Source organism: Lissotriton vulgaris, chromosome 9 (genome assembly GCF_964263255.1).
Source record: "Lissotriton vulgaris chromosome 9, aLisVul1.2, whole genome shotgun sequence".
In the NCBI taxonomy this organism is placed as follows: Eukaryota; Metazoa; Chordata; class Amphibia; order Caudata; family Salamandridae; genus Lissotriton; species Lissotriton vulgaris.
In genome coordinates this window covers 328654813-328665490 of record NC_141697.1, presented here as the reverse complement: position 1 = coordinate 328665490, position 10678 = coordinate 328654813, and positions in this window count along the sequence as shown.

Here is a 10678-nt window from a genome sequence, read left to right as displayed (position 1 = left end):
CTGCTGAATGGCAGCAGCAGCAAGGAAGAGGGTGGGCTGCCGTGTGCACGTGTTTAAAGTGTGCATGTCTGTTTGGCCGGCTGTTAAACCTCTCAACCCAGCTGTCTTAATACAGCTGAGTTACGATTAAGGGCAAGCATTCAGTGCCCTCTGGAGCTAATCCAGTCAGAGTGCTGCTCTCATGAGCATGAGATCAACACCAGGATTGGCTTGAGAGCCTGCCTTCAGGAGAGAAGATCATTGAGGATGTTGCGCTTGTTGCAGGAAAGTTAAGGTTGTTTTATTTTATTTAAAGTATTCCGTTTTTTTGCCACCTGCCTCACACTTTTACGATGAATTTACTTGCTACATCAGTGGCCAACTATTCTATTGGCCCCCTGTGGAACTGTTTGTCACACTTTTCAATATATCCCAGCGATGGGTCTAATTCTACGGGTTATTTCCTTCGCCGAATAGCCCTGACGAAGTTCTTTGTGAACGAAACGTGTTGGCTGAGGAGTTTGTTTTAATTGGAATTGAATAAAGAAATTTTGGAATACGAATTGGAGCCCTCGAGTACTCCCTTTTTGATGCACCGCCCTTTTATATATGAACTTTGGGATCCGCTTTGCAGGAGAGTATTGGTGCGGCATACTCTGGACGTACTGTGCACATCATATGGACTCACGTATCATACTTTGAAATTTCTTGTGCATAACCTTGGTCAGCCGCCTTTTCTTCTATAACAGGAAAGTTAAGGTTGTTTTATTTAATTTAAAGTATTCCGTTTTTTTTGCCACCTGCCTCACAATCCTTGGGATATACCAGCCGCCACTGGTCGTTCCTTGATGTTCAGCTCACCAGCTGAGTATTTGGTGGTGTGCCTGAGCATTTACTGTTGTGCCTGGGCATATCCGACCTTCTCCCTGTTTAATAGTGATGTGTCTAGGCTTCAGAAGCTTTTCTTGGGCCTGGGCATTTATCCTGTATCGTGTATGTGGTGCTGACCTAGTCATGGGCAGCTCAGACTGTAAATGAGATACAATGGTTGAGCCATGTCACCTGATTTGTATTATACCTGTGCACTTAGTTCTCTGCCTGGCAGTTTAGTACGGTATATTACATAACGTAATGTGTTATTGTAAAGCACACGGTCATCTCTTGGGCATCTGGGTGCTGCATAACAGATGTAACTCAATGGTTCTCATTTTATTTGACCTCAGAAGGATGAAAGAACGAATAGACCTGCCAGGATTCAGCGATGTATCCAAGAAATTATGTTTGAGGCAAACATATGAGGGTGGTACCTGAGTAGCTGATGGTTGTTCCCATGAATTATTCCTATGTTTAACTTTTGTGTGTAACTTTTTGTGATGTAATTGGATCACATGTCATAGCACTTCCATTTCCTGTTATATTGCCAAGGTCAAAGTTTATGGGACATCTTGTGATGTAATCAGGAGGCAAGGGGCTTTTAATGCCACTTCCACTATCAGTGGTGGCTGCCACGAATCGTCGGATGGACGGAGTGCGACGCGGGGACGAGGGAGAAGCAGATTTAAACTAAAATAGAAAGAAAAGAACTTACCTTCTCGCTGCTTCCTCGCCACTTCTCTCTTGGTAGCCACCCGCTCGGGCGGGAACAGGAAGCACACCCATGCTCCCAGTCAGCCAATCACAATGCTGCAATGCACAGTTGTGATTGGTCTGAGCACCGTGGTTCGGCGCTTAGACGCTGACTGGGATCCTTGGCATGCTCTCCACACAGGATGGTAGTGCAGCCTGTGTGGAAAAGATGCAAAGTGCACATGAATGTTTGGCCGGCCCGTGGGCTCACCACTCCCTCAGACAAAATAAAATGATAACACTCGTTATTATCCTTTTCTTTTTCTTTACCTTCACTGCTAAAAAGCAGTGGAGCGACTCTCCTACGCCTTAACGGAGGAGCTACCACTGTCCGCTATCCCTGACATTTCAGTAAATTGGCATCTGTGGTCAAATCAAACATAATTAGGTATGTTAAAAAACAAATCTGCGTATTATTTCTCATTTTCATGATGAAAATTCACACTAGGGAATATTAATACACCCTGTGTGTTAATAATTCCCCCTAGCATGCCCGGACTGGCCGTTGCAGGCACCGGGCAAGCCCCCAGTGGGCGTCATGAGTGGGGGCCGGTTTTGGGCCCCCTGGGGGCCTGTTTTGTTACAGGGTCATTTTTGCAGTCGGCCCTGTAACAAAATTGGCCGAAAACCGGCCCTGGCACAAGAGCGCGGTTGCACCTCAAGAGGGGGGGGGGCCTGGGGGGTGTTGGCCGAGCACTTTGCCATAGCTGATTTTGGTTCCCAGTCCGGCCCTGACCCTGAGGGCAATGATGTTTTCCTTGTGTGATAAATACCCCATCCTTTTCAGCACAACCTGTAATTAGGACCATGTTGGCCAGGTAGAAAGATACTAAATTAAACAGTGTGGCTGCAGCAACAGAAAAAGCTCCGTTTCCAGAAAAAACGTTGCAAGTTGGAATTTGTAGATGAGCCAAATGAATGATCTGAGGGAACAACTTGTTTATGCCATCTGAATTTATCTGAATGTGGAACTTTTTATCTGAAATTTCCACCTCAGCGCGCCAATATCTAATCTTTTTTCTGTTCTCAGTAGCTCTTATTAGGTTCAGAGGTAGGCCGGCCACAATGGATGTGTGGAGAGTTCCCAAAAGGCCAATTCCCCTGAAAGGCAGCATCCCTGGACATAATTATTCATATGCCACGAGAACCTGGGGAGTTACTGATTGTCCAGCCCCATAGTCTTTCTGAGTCACCTACCTTTTGAGAAACCCTCCCATTTCCTTATTGTACCGCCTAAGACTGGGCTCAGGTTCTACATCAGAGGTGTCCAGCACAGGCTAAGACAGCCCAGATCCATGCCAGATTTCCAGGGAGAGACAGACCCGGGGTAGATAAAGGGCTGGTCGCCACGCTGCCTGAGTGTTGTGAGTGTACGACGTGCTATGCCTTCGCTCCCGTCAGTTTAGACCTAACTAGTGTGGGGTCAATCAATACAAGGTAAAAGCGTATCTTGTATGAATTTGCATGGCTGGTAACTTGAACATTCAGTTACATTGGAAGCACCAGCATTGCAGTAGTGTAAGAGCCCCGGAAAATCTCTTGAATTAACCGGTCCTGACGAATTGCCGATAGACCCCTTAGGGGCTGATAATGGCAAGAAACATGTTGACCATAATACGCAGCATGCTCACTCTATTGGATCATTGTTTCCAACTAGGGCTATACTGTTTTTACTTAGGTTAGGCAGACCCCTGTATAAAATGTATGAAATAGGGCCTTCCTAAACCCATTTTAGCTCACTTTTTTCACATCACAACACTACTCACCCCACTCCACACACCCCCATGCACCTTACGGCTTTATCAAAAAGAACTCCGCCAAAGAGCCACTTCGCGGGTGCCCCTCAGACATTGCAGCGCCGGACCGACGAGGAACATGCCCAAATGATGAAGCATAAGTAAACAAAAAATAATGGTACTGTCGGGTGTACCTGCTATTTCTTAGGAGTATGCTTAGTGTCAAATATATTATTCTGTATTCTTTAAACATTTGTATCTCAGCTGTCTAAACATAGGGAACATGTAGCAAATAATAACACATGTGACCCAAATTGCTGTCTACCGTCTTGTTTTATATAAATTAAATCATTCATATATATTTTCACATTTGTAAACAAGGCTGTCAATATGAGGTGAGATTTGCAGGTAATAGGAAATTAAGTGACATTTGTGCTCAGTGCTGGTGTTTTAGTGGGCAATATGTACAGAGTGGTTAAAATATGTACATGAGGAGGAGTAGGCCAGAAAATATGGGAAAAACAATGACTCTTTTGTATATTAGTTATTCTTTTATACGCAGAGCCTTGGTCAATCTGGACCATGCAAGGTCGTCGACGTTTCAACCCAAGCTATGCTCCATTAGGTAGTCAAGGCGGGTCTTCATCAGGACAGAACAGCGATAAGGGAGTGACAGCCTACAAAGAAACAGAGTGAATCCAGGTTAAGCATTCATCTTGTGGCGCCTGGTGGTAGAATCAGAAATTATGGGCCCAGGCGATGTAAATGTAAACGTCTTAGATCAAGCAGCAAGGGAGGACTCGGTGCTGCCAAGCGAAAACAGGCATCTGTCCTGTACATTCGCAGCCGTCCGTCAGCAAACTTTGCCTGGGTCCATCATTTCTGATTCTACCACCAGGCACCACAAAATGGATGCTTAACCAGGATTCACTTTATATATGTATATATATATATATATATATATGTATGTATATATATATATATATATATATATATATATATATATATATATATATATATATATATATATATATATATATATATATATATATATATATATATATATATATATATATATATATGTGTATATATATGTGTGTATATATATATATATATATATATATATGATTTCATTTATATAAAAGAAGACGGTAGACAGCAATTTGAGTCACGTGTGTTACTATTTGCTACATGTTCCATATGTTTAGACAGCTGAAATATAAATGTTTAAAGAATACAAAATAATATATTTGACACTAAGCGTACTCATAAGAAATAGCCGGTAAACCAGACAGAACCATTGTTTTTTGTTTACTTATCCATACCCAGGTTCTGAGGGACACGGGGTCGCCCCATTATTGTTTTACTACAAATGATGAAGCATGGCACCTCTCGGGGTATGTGAGGGAAGTTTCTTCAAAGGGAGGTTACTCCACAGACCTGAACACTTTTACACTCCCCAAGGAACTGCACACCTTCCTTATACAAACTAGTACTGTTAGGGAGTACGTGTGCTGGACCTGTTTAAAAAGCTCCCGGTTACTCTCGTTTTGAAACGATTTCCAGAATATTCATATAGAATTAATTTTCACACAAACAATTTACCTGGAACTAATGGGCTTGGCGATTATTCTGAAAATCTCACATGGATCCACGTTGGACATTCCAGCTATCCATGGTGCACGGGTCCTTTTCTTCTTTTCTATTTCCAAGTGGCATTGCATTCTGTTGCACAGCGGTCTCTGTTTTTGCCATTAACAGCGCTTTTGGTTTTAAGTGCTGCTGAATCACGTTGTTGACCATATATTTCTCTCCCTGCGAGAGCTATGTCAAAAGCATGGAGCCCAAGACACTATCAAATCACTGTTAATCAATATTATTTTTACAGGTTTATGCAGTGCTTTAATTGCCATAAACGCTGTAAAACTTCGTCACCTTCAAAGCAACACCACCAGCCGCACCAACGGTGTATTTGAAGGGTCGACGGTGGAGGGCTGGACGCCCTTGGTGTGCACGCTTTTCATTTTCCTTTACTGTACCCAGAACGACTGATGCGGCGGGACCTCATTTTCCTCACGTTCATTGTGCTCTTGCTTGCTTTAGGCCTAGTTTAATTGTTTCTTAAGCCCCATTAACCACTGATTTATCGCGCATCGGTATTTTCATCTTCTTGAATTCCATTTTCTGCTTGAGCTTTCCGTTTGTAAACCTATGACGTGACCCATTAACGGGCCTTTTATTTCTTTAGCGTAACCTCATGTGCCTCAACCTCGACAGTAGCGCCTGTTCCATCAGCGCATTGAGGATACCATGATGGGCGCTTTACGTTTCATAAAAGCTACCTCAGTGCCAAGGCCAGGGCTCACAATGTCACACCCTTGGCCCCATCGCTTGACACCCTGGTGTAAACTGGTGAAGAGACCTCTTCACACCGTGAACTATAAAGGTAGCTGGAATCCTTTACACAGAGACTAGTATACTTTACTCTTGAGTTTGGCAATGCTGCCGCCAAAAACTCCATGATGGATAATGGGCTGTCATACATCACAGGACACCGGAGGCAGTCCCGGATGCCTTTGTTTTTTGTGCTATGAAGTATGTGCTTTGTGTTAGGCAGCAGGGGAGTCAGAGCCCCGCCACCTCTACAGGGCTTTGTCCCAAGGCACAATCTCCTCTCAAATGAGCTCAAATATAGAAGTAATTCTGAAGTTGCCAGGCATGTGAACATGCCAAGTGGCCTCTTGACTCTGCAGCTTCATCATGTTCCCAACTTCCCTGGTCTCCAGATTCTACTTCCCTCTCCCCTGCCCCGTTTATCCAGGCTCTTCAGCCCCACTTCTCCGGTTTTAATGACGTGAGGGCTAGTTCTTAACTTCAATGACGACGGTGACTCTAGCTCAGGTGATGGCTCGGGAAATGAGATGTGAGAATCTTGCCTATTCTTTGCTACCTCACATTGAATGTGACTGCCAAGTGCGCTGTTATATGTACATGTCAATTGGTTCATATCTTGGATTCGCCATCCTGCTTCTCCAAATGGATCTCTTACACGGATCTGTTCCTCCATGAGAGCGGAGGTCGGAGGAATGTTGCCCCTCTAAAAAAATATCACACAACAGCTGAATAATTAAATGGTAATACAGTTTATTTATATAATTTTATTTTTCAGCAACCTGTAGTGTAGGGCGGGGGACGGCAATTGCTTCTGAGTGGCAGCAGGAAGCTGTGCAGTTATGTTTAAAGTGTGCATGTCCCTTTGGCTCGCGGCGGCCAGACAGACATGCACATTTTAAACTTCTCTAACCTAGCTGTCTTAGACAGCTGGATTAGAGAGGGCACAGGCCTCCAGCGCTCCTAAGAGCACTGACAGAGGCCGCTCCCTCCAATCATGATGCTTCTGTCACAGCATGAGAGCAGCGCCAAGATTGGCTAGTGCAGTTTCCTGGGTCCTGAGCGAAGACACCCGAGGGAGCAGGACGTCATGTGGCAAGTCAGCAAGTTAAGTGTCTTTTTTAATTATTTTAATGCTACCAGTATTTTTCCCGCCCCAGCACCCAAATACATGCCTGCTTCCACTGCTCTTACATTTATTATGATCTGTACAACATTGTAATGCCCACTTGAAAGTGGTATTGTCTGGATATAAGGAAGTGGTATTCCCATTGACTTGTAAACTGTATTTTGCACTGCTTGTTTTGTTATGTTTTTGTGACAAACTCAATAAAACAAAGTTTTTAAAAAACTAAAAAACACTGACCAACTCGCATTGTCGTTATTAGAGTCCACACCCAGTCCCATCAGGTGGTCTTCTGTGTTGGTGTGTGTTAAATTCAATAAAATAAAGATGATGGGTCCTTGTTGTAATGTTCATGTAGTATATTTATTCTTGGGATTAGATAGTCAGGTACAGCATTCAAGTAGGAATGTAATATGGTAAGAAACCCCACCAGGAGCAGATAACTTCCTGCTCAGCCTCCAGGTAACTGATAAATCCCTTGAATAGCAACAGGTAGAATCATGGATGACATCACAGAGACATGACATAGACAAGCAGACACTAACACTAAGGAGGGACAAAGATAGAGGAAGACCAGGATATAACACACCTCCCTCCTTTAATTGAAAAAATGAATAAGATGAAACAGAAGATGGCAGAAGCAGAAAGGCAGAAGAAAGAAAGAACATATATGCACCAGAAATAAACACCCTCTTCACCAAGATGGAAAGAAGAGGTAATATCAAAGGGGCGAAGGTACAAAGGTTGTACAAGCACTGTAAGCTAACAAAAGAATGTAAGCTTAAATTAAATGAATACTTAACATCTCAATACAAATGAGCAAAGGTACAGTATGGCTCAGTACCGTAGATAGAAAATGAAATATCAACTCCTCAAATTCGAATATTTTCGATTCCTCTAAAATAAGCACAATAAAAATGAGCCCAACTCCTCAAAGTAAATACATGAACTCCTCTAAACATAGAGCACAGTAAAAGTGGTTCATGACAAAACGGCTCTTCACAGAAAATGCACAACTTCTCTATCAATAGAATAAAACTGAGCCCATGCAGCTCCTCACAGTAAGTAACAGAAAATCAGCAATAAAACTGAGCCCTGCGGCTCCTAACAGTAAATAGAAGAACTTTTCTAACCATAGAGCACTATAAGTGGTTCATCTGAAATGACAATAAAATTGAGCCCCTATGGCTTCTAATAGCAAGCACATGAACACCTCTAACAATAGAGCACCATAAGTGGTTCATAACAGAAATAAACATCAAAATTGAGCATCACTCTAGCTCATCATCACTAAGAATGAAAATAAAATGGAGTACCTCAACATAGTTGAGCACATAAATGACCCCAATAAGCATAACACCTACAAATCATCACCAAATTGAAAGCAAATGAGCACCTCAACAAAGGTTGAGCACAAACGTGGCTCCAGTAAAGTAGGCAATAATAGAATAAATTATTTCAAAATGCATCACTTGCAAATCCACACAGAAAAGAACATGTAACAGCATACATACATAACCTAGAAACAGAATTCTAAGCATTGAGCATATAAATCGATATTTAGCACACCACAGTACTTAGAAGAAATGCACCCAAGGATAAAGTACAGCGCAAACTACACATTGCATAAATTAGGAAAAATGCAAAATTGTACACAACATCTTAAACATAACAAATCAAAATAATAAAAGTAGTCACCATTGTCATTTGAATGAAGGGAGACACAAACAGCTCTGTAGAAATCTCCATGGGAAAATTTAAAGAAAATCAAACAGTACCTTGTTGGAGAACACCCTTTTGTTTAAGGAAAATAAATAAATAAATAAATAAATAATTCATGAAACAGCAAACACCGGTGAGCGATCTCTCACCCGGGTTACAGATCCAAACGTAGTGTAATGTCAGAAATTAATGTGCAGATCAAGTTCCAATTCTCGAAATCAGGCATGTAGACAGACTCCTAAATGGTGTAGAGCCAAGCGCTGGCATGTGAATTCCAGCACAGTTTGCAGAGTATGCTCAGGACGTGGTTGGCAGAAATAGGCATCAGGTCTCAGCGTAGGCCACACGGCAAGCCAAATAACAAAGTAGAATAGCCGTCTCTTCACTCAAACTGCTAGTGCACAACCTCCAAGGTACCGAAACATGGAGTTCACACAGATTGATGCAGGCAGACTTTAATTTTAATTGCAGGTTGTAACGGTCCCAGTTAGTAGCGCTTTTGTAAACAGGAGACCTTTAACCAGCAGGTTGGCACAAGTTGCGCAGGCAATAAACTGAAGTCACAAAGTGAGTTGACAATCTTTTAAACAGCAGATTTCAGAAATAGCACAGGCACACTTTCATTTAAACAGGAGTTTGCAGAAGTAGCACAGGCACACCTAGGACAGACAGCAGCAGCCACGTTACTCACGTAAAATGCTGACTCACTAGATGAAAATAGGGAGTCCTTTAAGTTTGCTCTAGTGCCAGATGATTTAGTAGTAGTATTACTTCAGCAAAGGTTATTCCAATGCTCTGGGTTGAGACTGTCCGTTGGAACCAGACACCGGTGGGGCACTCAGACGCAGGAAAGTAATTTTAAACGTTTCTCTTCTTGTCTTTGGTTGCAATGATGATCTCTTTAAATTCACTGAAGTTCCTTTTCTTTTAAATGGGTCCTTTTTTACCTCGTCGCCAGTGTTAAATTCAGTAAAATAAAGATGATGGGTCCTTGTTGTAATGTTCATGTAGTATATTTATTCTTGGGATTAGATAGTCAGGTACAGCATTCAAGTAGGAATGTAATATGGTAAGAAACCCCACCAGGAGCAGATAACTTCCTGCTCAGCCTCCAGGTAACTGATAAATCCCTTGAATAGCAACAGGTAGAATCATGGATGACATCACAGAGACATGACATAGACAAGCAGACACTAACACTAAGGAGGGACAAAGATAGAGGAAGACCAGGATATAACAGTGTGGTTAGTCATCAAAAAACCACAGGTATCATCCCTCAAGATCAAATCCAATCTAATCAGTAGATGATATTTCCCAGGGGCTAGAGCTCATGACTGACATTGCTTATCAGCTGTCACTGACCTGTGTGAAGATGGTCCCATCAAGGGCTTGGGTGTGACTTTTGTTATACTCCTGCTGCATGGCTTTTCTCACAAGGGTCACACAGCATGTGCAGATTCCAGTCGCTCAGTACTGAAATGTTCAGCAAGAGGTGTCATTAAATGACGGCCCCATTGGAATATGCACAAAGTCAGGCAAGTGGAGACTGATAAAACGTGTCACACAAGGTGAAGGACATGGGTAAAGCCAGGGGTATTAATTTTATTATTATTATTATTATTAAAGAAATTACATTGGAGTCTTTGGCTCTCCAAAAAACCCACGTGTAGCTGTTTGGGATGTAGCCAATGTGCCTTCACCGCTTCCACTCACTCCCATGTGTCAATTCTGCTGTGAGATATGCCATTAAAGTCTCATTAATAGTAGCTTGAAGTTGTTCATGCTTCAGCGCCTGTCTACTTTGGGTCTCCAGGTGCTGCATGAGAGCGAAGCCAGTGTGCTGTTATGACCTTGTAATAATTGCCTTGTCCACTGATCCATGTGTCCATACTGGAGTGGACCTTACTGCAGTTTACTTGTTTAGAGTCTTTCTCTTTGAGATTTTCACCTGCTGGTTCTACTCTGGTACAACCATGCGAGCTAAGTAGATTTTGTTGTGAGTTTCCAAGCAGCTGTCTGTGATTGTCCGGTTACTTACTGGTAATATTCATTATTCTGAGTCGTAGACCTCCCCGTCACAGACCTGGTTGCCATCACT